The sequence below is a fragment of the Acinonyx jubatus genome, chromosome B4 (genome assembly GCF_027475565.1).
Source record: "Acinonyx jubatus isolate Ajub_Pintada_27869175 chromosome B4, VMU_Ajub_asm_v1.0, whole genome shotgun sequence".
In the NCBI taxonomy this organism is placed as follows: domain Eukaryota; kingdom Metazoa; phylum Chordata; class Mammalia; order Carnivora; family Felidae; genus Acinonyx; species Acinonyx jubatus.
In genome coordinates this window covers 109,521,398-109,534,445 of record NC_069387.1, presented here as the reverse complement: position 1 = coordinate 109,534,445, position 13,048 = coordinate 109,521,398, and the positions used below count along the sequence as shown (strand labels likewise).

General features: G+C 42.7%; 1 pseudogene; it reads left to right on the top strand.

Annotated features, from left to right (window-relative positions):
- The first annotated feature begins 6,091 nt into the window (after positions 1-6,091).
- LOC128311051 (40S ribosomal protein S12-like) lies at positions 6,092-9,196 on the top strand (annotated as a pseudogene).
- The last annotated feature ends 3,852 nt before the right edge of the window (positions 9,197-13,048 follow it).

Below are 13,048 nucleotides of genomic sequence, written 5' to 3'. Positions count from 1 at the left end.
AGTAATTAATATTTGTTGAGCCCTTACTATGTGCCAAGCACTTTGTAATGGCTTAATAACTGTTGCGGTAGAAACATCACTGATCCCATTTTACATATGAGGATCCTGAAGCTACATAAGTAAGTAATAACAAGGCAGGATTTTAACCTCAGACCAATCGATTCCAAAGCCTGCTATTAACACACTACCTCCCGTAATCCAAATTTTCATCTTGACTAGGCATTTTTTAAATTTTACTTTTAAAAAAATGTCCTCACAAATATTTTCAATTTGCTTAAAGTAAATTCAAATCAGTTGAAACCACAAAGAAAATAAATATATATTTCATAGTCATTTATTTTTACGTCAATGTGATATTGGAGATGTGTGTGGGAAGCTAGTCAGATGAAGCACTGAAATGAAGGTATCTGGTCATCTGAGGTCATTCCTGCGTTCATTCTCTGACCTTTGATTTTTTTTCCCATCCTCCGTCTTTCCCTCCACCCCTCCATCCCATCAGTGGAGCTCCTCCCATTTTTAAGTACCACCTGAGGTAGGCACTGGAATGGAGAGATGAAAAGAATTGTACTTCAATCCCAAAGAATTTTCACGGGCATGGGTAAAGAAAGATACGTAAAGTAAGCAATTTAAGTATAATGTACTGTTGTGGAAGGAAGTATGAGGGGGAGGGGATCTTGGGAAAAGGTGTGCACTTGGAGGAGCCAGAAAGGGGTATTTGAGGTAACCTCTGAAGGAAGGATAGAGATGAATGGAAGACATTCTGCTTAAATAACAAAGTGGGGCTGGACTAGACTAAACTCCTACATCGACGACTCACACGTCAGCGATCCACACTGTGACCTGAGGCTAACTGCCTTGCTTACCTTTCTTAATCCCAGCCCACATCCAGATGTCAGCTGATAGTACCGCCAATGAGTGTCTCTTCCAAGTTCAAGGCAATCTTTACACTCTACCCTTGGGGACCTACTCATTTTTAAGTGAAGACTGGAACATATCCAGGAGATAAAGAAAATCCTAATCCTAGATTAAGCCAAGAGTCTCCAAATTCATGGGCACACCCATGCCACCGAATGTGGTAGTGGTGGGGAAAGGGGAGAACTTTAGAGCTGTGTAGTCATTCTCAAGAGAGGGCTGAGGACCGCCTGGCTTTAAACACATGAGGGGTGCTTGCTAAACATGGAGTGTCCTGGCCCTACATGCCACTGAGGCAAAATCCTTGAGCATGGGACCCAGGGATCTTCATTTAAACGCTGCAGGTGGCCCGATGCTCTAAAGCCTTCCTGACCTGTAGCATTCTGGGCCTTTGGGCGCAGTGTTTCCCCAGAACTAGTACAAGAAGACATTGGAACTGCTCATTGCTACCATGCTTAGTCATTAAAAAAAAAAAAAAAAGCTCCGTGAAACTCGTTAGGTACAAAGTACTGTGCTAGGTGCTGTGGCACGGCCCTTCCCTCAGGGAGTCTGTGTCAGGAAGCAGACACTGAGACAGAGTCAGAAGTCTAAGAGATCTGTTGGGGGTAATGCCTATGAATGATAAAAGGGAAAGGGAGCCCGACCCAGCGGGCCTTTTGACGAGAGTGCAGGTCTAAGACCACCCTGACCAACCCAACAAGGGCTCCAGCTCACAGATTTCCTCCAGAGGAGTGTCAGGTTGAACAAAGGGGACGGGCCCCAGTAGCGCTGCCACGCATGCTCAGTCACTGGCCGGAGCTACCGGGAGAGGGTGCGTCTTTGCCCCAAGCGTTGCGCCAAACCCCAAAGTGGCTGCAGCTGGATGGAGGCTGTGGCCTGACTGCATTCCTTGTGACAGTTGCGTCTTGAAGAGGCTTCTAAGGGGGGCATCTCCGCAGCCGCCCCAGAGTCTGTTCTCTAAATGGAGAGTTGAAGGTCTTAGCCTAATCAATGGAGCACCAGAAAGATGGGATGTGGCAATAATGTGGAATGGGGCATATGTCGCCAGAGCTGAGCGGGCCTCAACTGAAATCCGGGATCTTTCACTTAGTGTGTAACGTCAGGTAGGTGACCTAACTCTCCATGACTGTCTCCATGTTGGTCAGAGTGGGACGGTATATATAATAAGGCATTTGGGGCTGGCTAATGGCAGTACAGACGACACCTTTCTTGTTCCCTAATGATACATACATATACACATCCACACACTCGTACACACACCACAATCTGCTTCTTCATTTGCATGCAAGTTTCATTTTCTAACAGAGAAGAGAAACCAGAAAACAGAAGAGGCAAGCATCGAGTAATGGCGCAATGCCTATTGTTGACCTGGTCCAGACAGGATTTGCATCTCCTGTTACCGGCACAGGGTAGGGGTTTTGTGCGCATGGCTAGTTTCCTGACGTGGTATTTACAGAAAATGGTAACATCTGTAGACCACACCGGGATTGATGAAATAAGACTGCTCAAGGTTAGTGCTGGGGCTCTAGTCAGCCGGTCCCCATCAGGCTGTTCCAGGGGCCAGGGGAATCAATATGCCACATAACCTGTGCTGCGGTGCCGGGTTGAGAAGCTCTACCAATTAGCTCATGGATCTCCTCAGGAGAATTTAGGAGCCTCTGGCCCCATGGAGAACTGCTAAAGGGCCAAGTTGACACAGAGGGAGACAAGACGTTCTCTCTTCTCATCAAACTTAGGAATGTTTGGGCACCCTGAGGACTAGAACGTTTGGTGGCATCCGCAGATGGAATGTTGGATGTAGCTGTTGTCATTTTCACGGTGTGCACTGACATCTGTGATGAAGAAAACGAACAGAATTCATCATATGAGAAGACCATATATTTGGTCTTCATCCATGGTTCCTGGCTCACGGCAGCCCAAATCCTTGGAATTTACTGAGCGATAAGAGCAGTGGGAGCATCTTTTGTCATAATGTTTGGTCTTTTGTCCTTAATTCATGAAATCGCTTCAGACAGTAAAGGTGAAATGGATGTCTTGTTGTTCATAAGAAGCCCCTTTCCACCACCCCCGATTTATGTTAATAAGGTAACTTTTGGAAAGCACCTAGGGATGGGGGTTGGTTACCAAGGCAACTAACCATGCCTAAGGGTTAGAACCTTTTCAGCCCCTTTCAGCACCTCGCCCCCGCCCCCTGCCACCGCCCCATTGAGGGGGCAAGAAGGGCTAAAAATTGAGTTCAATTAGCAATGGCAAAAAATTTAATTAACCATGCCAGTGTAACGAAGCCTCCATAAAGACCCAAAGGCCAGGGTGCAGAGAGCTTCAGGATGGGTGAGCACGAGGAGATTCGGGGAAGAGGTGAACTTGGAAGATCATGGAAGCTCTGTGCGCTCTGCCCATTCCTTGCCTATGCCTCTCTTCATCTGGCTGTTGATTTGTATCCTGTAAAATCCTTTGCAATAAATGGGTAATCTAATGAGTAAACGGGTTTCCCGAGCTCTTTGAGCTGCTCTGACAAATGAATCCAACCCAAGGGGGGGCACTGAGAACCTCTAATTTAGAGCTGGTCAGTCAGAAGTACAGGTAAAAACCTGGGCTTGCAACTGGTGTCTGAAATGGAGGATGATCCTGCAGGACTGAGCCATTTACCTGTGGGATCGGATGCTATCTCTGGGGCCGGATGGTGTCAGAATCGAGTTCCATTGTAGGACACCCAGCCTGTGTCTGAGAAGTGCGTGTTGGTGGTATGGGGAAAGCTCTCCCTTCGGCATTTGGCCATCAGAAACCATTTAATGAGGCACCCCTTGGGAGAGACACCCAGAAAAAAAATGAGGGTCACAGAGAGGGAGTCCTCGGAAAGAACTTTTAAGCCAAGAAAGTGAAAGTCTGGGTCACGGGAAAACAACTTCTCAGAGAAGGTGAGAACATGAAACAAGATAAGTCATGCTGGAGTCTGGTATACACGAAGTACTCTGTAAGTGGTAACTGGGATTATATGTAGCAAGTCTTCTATTAGTTAAGTGTCTCTGGCTGGAAGTAACAGCAAATAACTTGAACGCGCTTAAACCAACAAAACCGTGTGCTTGTGCGCGCATGCGTGAATGTGTGTATGTGGTACTTGTATAAGAAAACAAGAGTTACCTCACAGGACCTAGGGATGAGAGTTTACTTGGCTGTCAAGAGGGACTGGAACCAAGGACTGAAAAACCATTAAACTCAGACAACTTCAATAAGTAAAATGTCTCTACAGACCAACTTTCTCTGCCTCTCAGTCCACTTAATGTGCAAAAAGGGTTTCACCTCCTCTAGTCCATATGAAGAATTTCTTAATGTAAACTCCCCCTGAGTATCCGATTGGTCTAATTTTGCTCAGGTGTCAATATATCCTTCCAATAGACTTTGGCCTGGAGTGTGGGACCCCGTAGCATAAAGAGAGGCCCTTGGTGCTCCTCCTGGGATTGAGGTGAGGAGAGGCCCGGTGTATCTGTAGCTCCGGTCTGATGGAGGTCTCCGCGGAGAAAAGAGAATATGCTTATTTTAGGATAACTTGAGGAAGGTTTAATAAAGGGACTTTTTACAAAGGCATGACAGGGTGTAGGGAATAGGGTCACAGTAGTACTAGGATGTTTGCACCCCTACACCCAACCAGAAGAGGAGAAGGATTTCGGAACCCAAAGGCCAAAAGGTGTTGTGAAATTCTTGTGTGGGCTGAAATAGTCCAGGATGACCCTGCAAGAAGGGAAATAAATTCCTTCACTACATGCACCTCTTTTCCTTGGATCTTTTACAGGTCACCCCACTGACCAAACCAAAAGGTAAGGAAGATCCTTAACACCAGTCTTTGGAGGAGAAGAAAGGTGGAGAGTGTGTCTAGAGGGCAGAGGGATATATCTGGCAATGACACTTTTCACATTTTTCAGTGACAGTAAAGAAAATCACTTTACCTAATTTTTAATGGCTCACTTTAGAAAGCAAACCAGTGAGTTTATAGCACCACACTATCATCGGGGCCAGACAGCTATAATTTCCACTTCAGTCAAAACATGCTGTTTGGGCTCCTGGGTGGCTCAGGCAGTTAAGTGTCCATTTCTTGATTTCGCCATAGATCATGATCTTACGGTTCGTGAGTTCGAGTCCCACATTGGGCTCTGCACTGACTGCACAGCCTGCTTGAGATTCTCTCTCTCTCTCTCTCTCTCTGTCCACCCCTCCTCAAAATAAATAAATAAACAAAAAAAATAGGCTAGCCATTCTACTTACTCCAAACCCCTACCCCTGCCCCCCACCCCATCACCTCAACCCACTTACCCATCAAAGACCAAATTCAAATCCCACCTACATTCTAAGGCCTTCCATCTAACACTCTCTCCCTTCTCTAATTTCTTTAAACTTTGTATAGTTTGCCACTGACTCATTCCCTAATTTGCATTGTAATTTTTGTCCAAATTCATGTTCATCCATTTCTGTATCCCTATGGAGGCTTGCACAGATCACTGCCCATAGAAGACACTCAGGAATGTCAGGTAAGTTCCCGAAAGAGGTATGAAGAATTTGGCAAATCTCAGTTTTTCTAGGGCGGTGTCCTCTCTTTTAAGATTGCTTAATGGATCCTTTGCATTTGAAACTTGGAAATCCACAGTTCAACAAGTTAGAACATTTGTGGAAGGATTTATGTTTACCTCACAACATTGGCACAGCTCAGCTGTTGCCTTTGGGTTACTCTTGAAGAACTTTTATTTACATTTTAAATATTGCTGAGAAAGGGTTTGGTGTTAACTAACACAGAAATGAATCAGTTTCCTATTTCTTATAAAGAGATGAGAGGTGGAATTAAAACTATTAAGACTCATGTGAACTGCATCTTAAGATGGTTTTAACTTAAAAGGCAAGTCATACAAGATAAAACTGGAAGTTTTATATAAATACAATAAATATAATAATGTTATATAATTTAATAAACATAAAAATATTCTAATTTAGATTTAGAATTAGAATATTCTAATGATTCTAATTTAAGATTTATTCTAATCCTAATTATTTTAAAAAATAATTATAAATTATATAATTATATAAATATAATAATATAATAAATATAAAAGTATTCTATTTTACACCTTTATCTTGGTCCAATAATTCATTTAGGGCCTGAAAACTGTTCAGCTTTCCAAGTGGGACATTAGAATCAGACAATAGTTCACCCTTTCCGGTCTCATAGTCATGACTTCCCATCTTTATGCTTAGAGACCCTTCCCTGAATGTGTAGGTACTGCTTAAGGCCACACTGTTAAAATAGAAGCCCTTAGCCTTTCTTCTTCACCCTGCCATCCTTCTACCCTGTTACTTCTGCTTTGAATTCATTAGTGTTGATTCTCTATACTCTTCTCTGTTACGGCATGCAAACACCACACCACGTTTCTCCTGTCTGCTTACAATTGTTGAGTTTTCTTGACCCCAGGGCTCTTTCACCAAGTTGGGAGTACTTCATAAGAAACCACAAGTCAAGTAGGAGTTCAACGATGGGGGTAATAATAACTGGTAACTTTTGTGAGAAGGATTAAATGAGATGACGCGCTCTGTCCCGGCCCCTTCCAGTCACACGCAAGTGGAAGGTTGGGGGCACTCAAGATTCGGCTCCAGCCTTAACCCACCTGCCATGGCTGAGGAAGACATTGCTGCTGGAGGTGTAATGGGCATTAACACTGCTTTACGAGAGGTACTGAAGACCACCCTCATCCACGATGGCCAAGCACGTGGAATTGATGGCCTACCACATGGCACTTGCAAAGCTGCCAAAGCCTTAGACAAGCATCAAGCCCATCTTTGTGAATGTGCATCCAACTATGATGAGGCTATATGTCTGTCAAGTTGGCGGAGGCCCTTTGTGCTGAACGCCAAAGCAACCTAGTTAAGGTCAATGACATCAAAAAACTAGGGGAACAAGTGTGCCTCCGTCAAACTGACAAAGAGGGAAAACCCTGCAAAGTGGTTGGTTGCAGTCATGTGGTGGTTGATGACTATGGCAAAGAATCTCAGGCCAAGCAAGGATGTCATCAAGGAATACTGCAAATTCAAGAAATGAACAAATAAAAAACTTGGTTCTTGTGCCTCAAATAAACACATAAATAAATAAAAATGAAAATAAATCAATGATGCACACCAAGCAGCAGCCCCTGGGGATACATGGTAAATACAAAATAAACATTAGCTCTGTAGTTCTACAAATAATGAGAAGTATGACCTCCCTCCCCAAGATTATTCATCGATGGAGGCCAGATAGCAAACTGGTGTGGCAAGCAGTAGGCACTGGGATCACTTAACCCCTCCTCTCCATACTTCTGGGAAGGACTGGCTTGGTTGGTGAGTAAGCAAATTTGGAAAAGAACAACCTTGGACTCAGTGAGCTCATGTTGTTTCGCATCACCAGTGATAACATCTAAAAAACAACAATACTCACCTCCTACATATCCCCACAAAACACGTAGGTGTTTCTCACTGACAGATTTCATCTCTCTCTCAGGGTTCTACATTCTTAAACTTTTAAGGTCAAACTTCTGCTACAGTCCTAAACTCTGCATAGGCAGCCCTATGGAGAGGTAAACAGTGCTATAGTACATGGAGAGAGAGTTTAGCTGGGAAACTACCCTTCTGGCCTTGGTCACCAGCCTTCCCAGAAAAATACCAGATGACTTTGGAAAAATCTATCCTGAATCCCAAGCTTGTAAGACATTTTGTTACTTCTCTTTGAATTCTCCATTCCCCTTCAAGGGTATCACTGATCTTATCTTCCCTCTCCCCAAGCCCTAAAATCCTGCAGTGAATTATAATAATAACAATAAATACCACCAATTACACTGTGATAAACTCTTGGCATACACAGTCCCTTTCAGTCCTCATATTAACTCAGTGATGTAGGTACTAACATTGTTCCTATTTTACAGGTGAGCTACTGAGATTCAGGGAAATCAATTGTTTGTCAAATCTCTGGCATATAGTGGAGCCAGAAACTTAAACCCATCTTTGAGTTCAAAGGTAATACTTTTTTAAAAATGTTTATTTATTTTGATAGAGACAGAGGGAGCATGAGTGGGGTAAGGGCAGAGAGAGAGGGAGAGAAAGAATCCCAAGCAGAGCTTGACGCGGGACCTGATCTCATGATAAAGAGATGAAATTGAAAGTCAGACGCTTAACCAACTGAAAAACCCAGGCGCCCCCCCCCCAAAAGTAGTATTTTTAATCTCTGTGCCTGACACTTCCTGGGACCTTCCTCCACCCTAACATTCATTGTCACCTGGCCAGTTGGGATGATGTTTTTGGCTGTACTCATTTAAGTATATGCTTATGTCTTTTAGTCTATGTTCATATTTAATTCAGTTTAATGCTATGCTGGGCTCTGTGACAGACACAAAGAATTCTGCTTCGTTTTACTTAAAACTTAACCTACTTTACCCAAGTGAGGTGGGTGTCCATTTGGATGGTAAATCCTGGATTTATTTCCTTTTCCACACAAAATCAATGGACATGTTAGCAAACACTGGACAGGAGACATTAATCCCTCGATTCTGTTAACTACCAACTCCCTGAAAAGCCCACCAAAATAACCTGTTGGTCAAGCAAAACCAAGTTCATTGCTTATTGCAGTAAGGGAGAGTTCCATCTTGATAAAATTTTAGTGTGTCTCAGAAGAAGGACTTCAAGGATGAATATTGATAAGGTTTAGGCAGTCTGCTTTAAGGTGAGATTTAATAAGTTTGTGATATAATAGTCTAAGTTTGGTGAACTCAGCAAGCCTTGGGTTTTGAAGTAACTCTCGATGAGTAAACAACACTTTGATAAGCATTCTGGTTTTCACAGTTGAACAGTCTATTCTTCAGATAAATAAATTTTCAGGATGTTCTTGAAACAAATAGTTTGCAACTTTATCTGCTTGGACAAGAACGTCCCATAATAGGAAGTTATGCTAAGGTAGCCAGTCCTCTTTCATCTAGCTGCAAGTAGCTTTTACTCGGTTCTTTATGTCTCTTATCTGTAAATAGAGATGATTATAACACTTACCTCATAGAGTTATTATGAGGCTTAATGAATTAATGGAGGCAGAGGGCTTAGAAGGGTGCCTGGCACACAGAAGGTGCTATGTATGTATTTATTATCATCCTTACAACCTAGTACATTTTAATTCGTCTTGCCTTTGCCAGACTGAGGAAGAATTTCAATCTAAATGGATTTTTGAGGATTTTTCTCTAATAAAGTCAGGTTTATAGCAATGGTAGTCATGAAACAGCTCCACATTACTTTGATTTTTAAGTCATTCTGAATAAACTAAATTCCCAAAGTGTACTGATATCGCCCTAGGTTTTCTCTCTCTTGAATTCCAGATGTGTATCTCCTAGTTTCTCGAAGTCTAACTACTGATATTTTCCACTCTAACAAGACAAAATACAACTGACCCTTGAACCGTGCTGGTTTGAACTGTGTGGTCTACTTACACACAGACTTTTAAAAAATAAATGCTGTACGGTATCGTAAATCTATTTTCTCTTCCTAATGATTATCTTGTTTTTAGCTTACTTTCTTGTAAATGCAGTATATAATACATGTCACCCACAAAATATGTGTTCATTACATGTTTATTTTGGTAGGGATTCTGGTCAATAGCAGGCTATTAGTAGTTACATTTGGGGGAAGTCAAAATTATACATGGTTTTTCAACTGGGCAGGGGTGTCAGTGCCCCAAGCCCCCATGTTGTTCAAGAGTCAACTGTAATCTATGATTTCTTCTCCATCCTCCAACCTAGGCTACTGTCTCAGGTCTCATTCATTCAGCAAATAATACTTGAATAAATTTGTGTTCCAGGTGGTGTAACCAGTACATAGGATCGAGTAAAATAATGCATATCAAAGCCCTTTGAAAACTGTCAAGCTTTAGGTATTGTATATATATTTTTTAATTTTCTGTATATTATGATGTTTTGACATCTTAAAAACAAAAACAAAAACAAACACCTTTCTGACTGGGGATAGCCTGTCCCTTCTGAGGCTAGCCAATTCTTAAATATAGCGAAGTACTCAGCTAGGAGCATGCCTTTGGTATACAAACTAACCAATCCAGAGCCATATCTGCTTTATCGGGCCCTCCACCCTAGGAGACAATAGTCTTTTGTCTTCATCATCCCAGGGCCAGGTGTCAGGCAACTAGTGACCACCCATACAGTTTATAGCCTGCTGAAGTTATTCAAACATTTTAGCCAACCCTAGACTGTTTATTCTGCCCTGCCTTTCCTTCCCCATGGAAATTCCAAAACGGCTCTAGCCTCAGCTTTCCCTTTGCTCCTGTCTTCTGCCACCTGACCAAAACTTGGCCCTTCCCCTGTGACCCTGTGGGGCAAGAGGTGACCCTGCTATACTCTAGACCTATTATAATAAACTTTGTTTTCTTGTGCCTTTCCTGTGTTTCCTTTTGTGGCTGTACTTGAGTGACCATTGCATAAAAAATAAAAATAAATAAAATAAAACAAAGAAAAAACAGGACGCTGCTTTAGCACTCTTGATTGCAAGTGACAGAAACATCAAACGGCATGAACAAAAGGTAATGTATTAGCTTATGTACCTGAAAAATCTAGGAGTGGTCTGATTTTAGGCATCTTTGGATCTAGGAGATCGAGTAACGACATCAGGGACCCATATCTTTCACCATCTCTTAAGCTACTTCCACACGGCAAACAAAATGGCCACCAGCAGTGCAAGAACAATCTTAGCGGAGAGACCATCTTTCAGAGAGCTCCAAGAGAAAAGTTGGGTAGAATTCTGAATGGCCTAGCTTCGATGATGTCCCTACCCTTGTTGCGACCTGAGGCCGGTGCCGATCTTGATGTAATATTCTGGACAGCCCTGGATCATGTGCCCACTCCTGGAGGAAGAGATTGGGGTAATCAGTCAGAAATACTGAACAGTATTTCTATTTGATCATGTGGAAGAAGGTTGTTTTCCCAGTAGAAGGTTTGCTGGGCAGAGAACCACAACCACATATGACCACAGCAAAGTGTTGCAAACAAATATGAGGCTCTGTAATTAGGTGCCAAATATCTGATGCCTCTGTCATAGCCTTTATAGATCTCAACATAAATAAGTACAAGACAGGAAGGAAAAGGAAATACGAAGAGAAGTAGAAAAAACGGAATACAAACTAGAGGATAACACGGCATGGGTCGAGCAGAGGATTGTCAGGATGAAATAGACCTGAAAGTGTTTTTAGTCTGGGGGAGGTAGAGTTGAACACACTGGAGAGAAAGGAAAACTCAATGGAAAAAGGTCAAGGAAGAAAGAATAAACAACATGGGAAGAAGGTTTTAGTCTTGAGTGACATCTCATCTTTTAACAAAGAGGTTTTGATGGGTGTAGATGCACCACCCTTAAAAGCAAGTTTTAGGGTGCCTGGGTGGCTCAGTTGGTTAAGTGTCTGACTCTTGGTTTCAGCTCAGGTCACGATCTCATGGTTTTGTGGGTTTGAGCCCTGCATCAGGCTCTGGGCTCTCTCAGCCCCCTCCCCCACTCATGCTGTCTCTCTCAAAATAAATAAATAAACTTACAAAAAAATGACCAAGTTTTGAATCTTGAAAAAGGTTTATTTTCACCTTGGAACATCTCTTATATAGCAATTGTCTTGATATTGTTTCACGATTTATTTGCGATGTTTTTTCTTAGGGTTATATGAATTAATGGTGCTTTTTACAATCAATAGTCTCTTCGAGTTGCTGAAATTTGGCTGGTAATTATGCCAGTAATCTGAGCGCTTTCATGCTTGGCCACCTCCACGCTCAGTTGTCTGAGCAAATGAAATAGGGGCTGAGATAAGGTAGTTTGCTGATAGGGACAGGGCTGGAACTTGGATTAGGTCAGTACAGTCTTGGCTATGGATTGACTCTTAGCTCACCAGTTACTAGCAGGGTCCTTGGTCAAGTTGCTTAATCCCTCTAAGCTTCTCTAAGCTTCATCTATAAAAGAACAGTACCTAACCTCTGTGTTCGAGGTGAAGATTAAGTGAATGTATGGAGGAAAAACAAGGAAAAATAACTCAGCATGTCACCAGCCATAGAATGTGTGAATAAAGGTTAGTTGTTGCTACTGTTGTTCATATTATTTCTGGCTCAGTGAAGTGTGAAAGTTTGGAATAGCTGCCCTGGCAGTGCTGAGAACCCATCTGAGAGGTGAGGCGAGATCCGCAGTGCCACAGTCGGCCCATTGGAGGGAGTTCCTCCAGCAGAATTCGGCTGATCAGGCATGGGTGTGGTGACGGCAGAAAGTTCCTCCTGATGTTGGGCTGGGTGAGTGCTACAACATGCCAGTCATGCCCCTGCTGCTGGGCCTCTGCCTTCACTATTCTCTTGCCTGTTCCCCAGAGCCACATGGCTCACCATCCCACTTCACTCACACTCTTCCTCAAATGTCACTTCTACAAGAATGTCCCCCTGGCCACCCTACCTCACCCTGCTTGATATTTTCATTAGCCCATTATGGCACCATAAGGGAGAAAAAAAATCTGACTTCTATCCTTCTAGGTTCTGTAACAAAAGACAGATTAGCAAGAGAAAAACAAATAGAAGTTTATTAACATGTATATCTCACATATACAGAAGAAACTCAAGGAAGAGAAACTCAAAGAGATGGTTTCGATGGGCTTAAACACCATCCTGGACTAAACCAAAGGAAGAAAGGTGTGGGGAGGCAAGTTATGGGAAAGTGACCAGAAAAAGTAGGGTAAACAAGGGTAGGTTTTGTTACACCGATTACATAGGTGCTGGCTCCCAGGCTGAGAATCTCTTCTGATTTGGAATCCAATGATTTCATCCTTCTCTTCCTAGAGATGGAGACACCCTTACAAATGGAGATGTAGTTTATCAATGCAAATTTCCCTCACAAAAGGGTAACTTCTATTCTGTTTTCAGAGCTTCTGTATCTGCTGTTTTTTGAAGCCATCAGCTCAAAATAAGCATTATGCCAAAGAGACATTATTTTGGAGCATCTTCTGGTCATCTAAAGTCATATTTCGGAGTGGCATATTCTGGTATCCTACAGCATCTAACATAGCACATTTTTATTTATGTGTTTATTGCCTGCCTTCCTGGCAAGTAAGGAGGCAGTT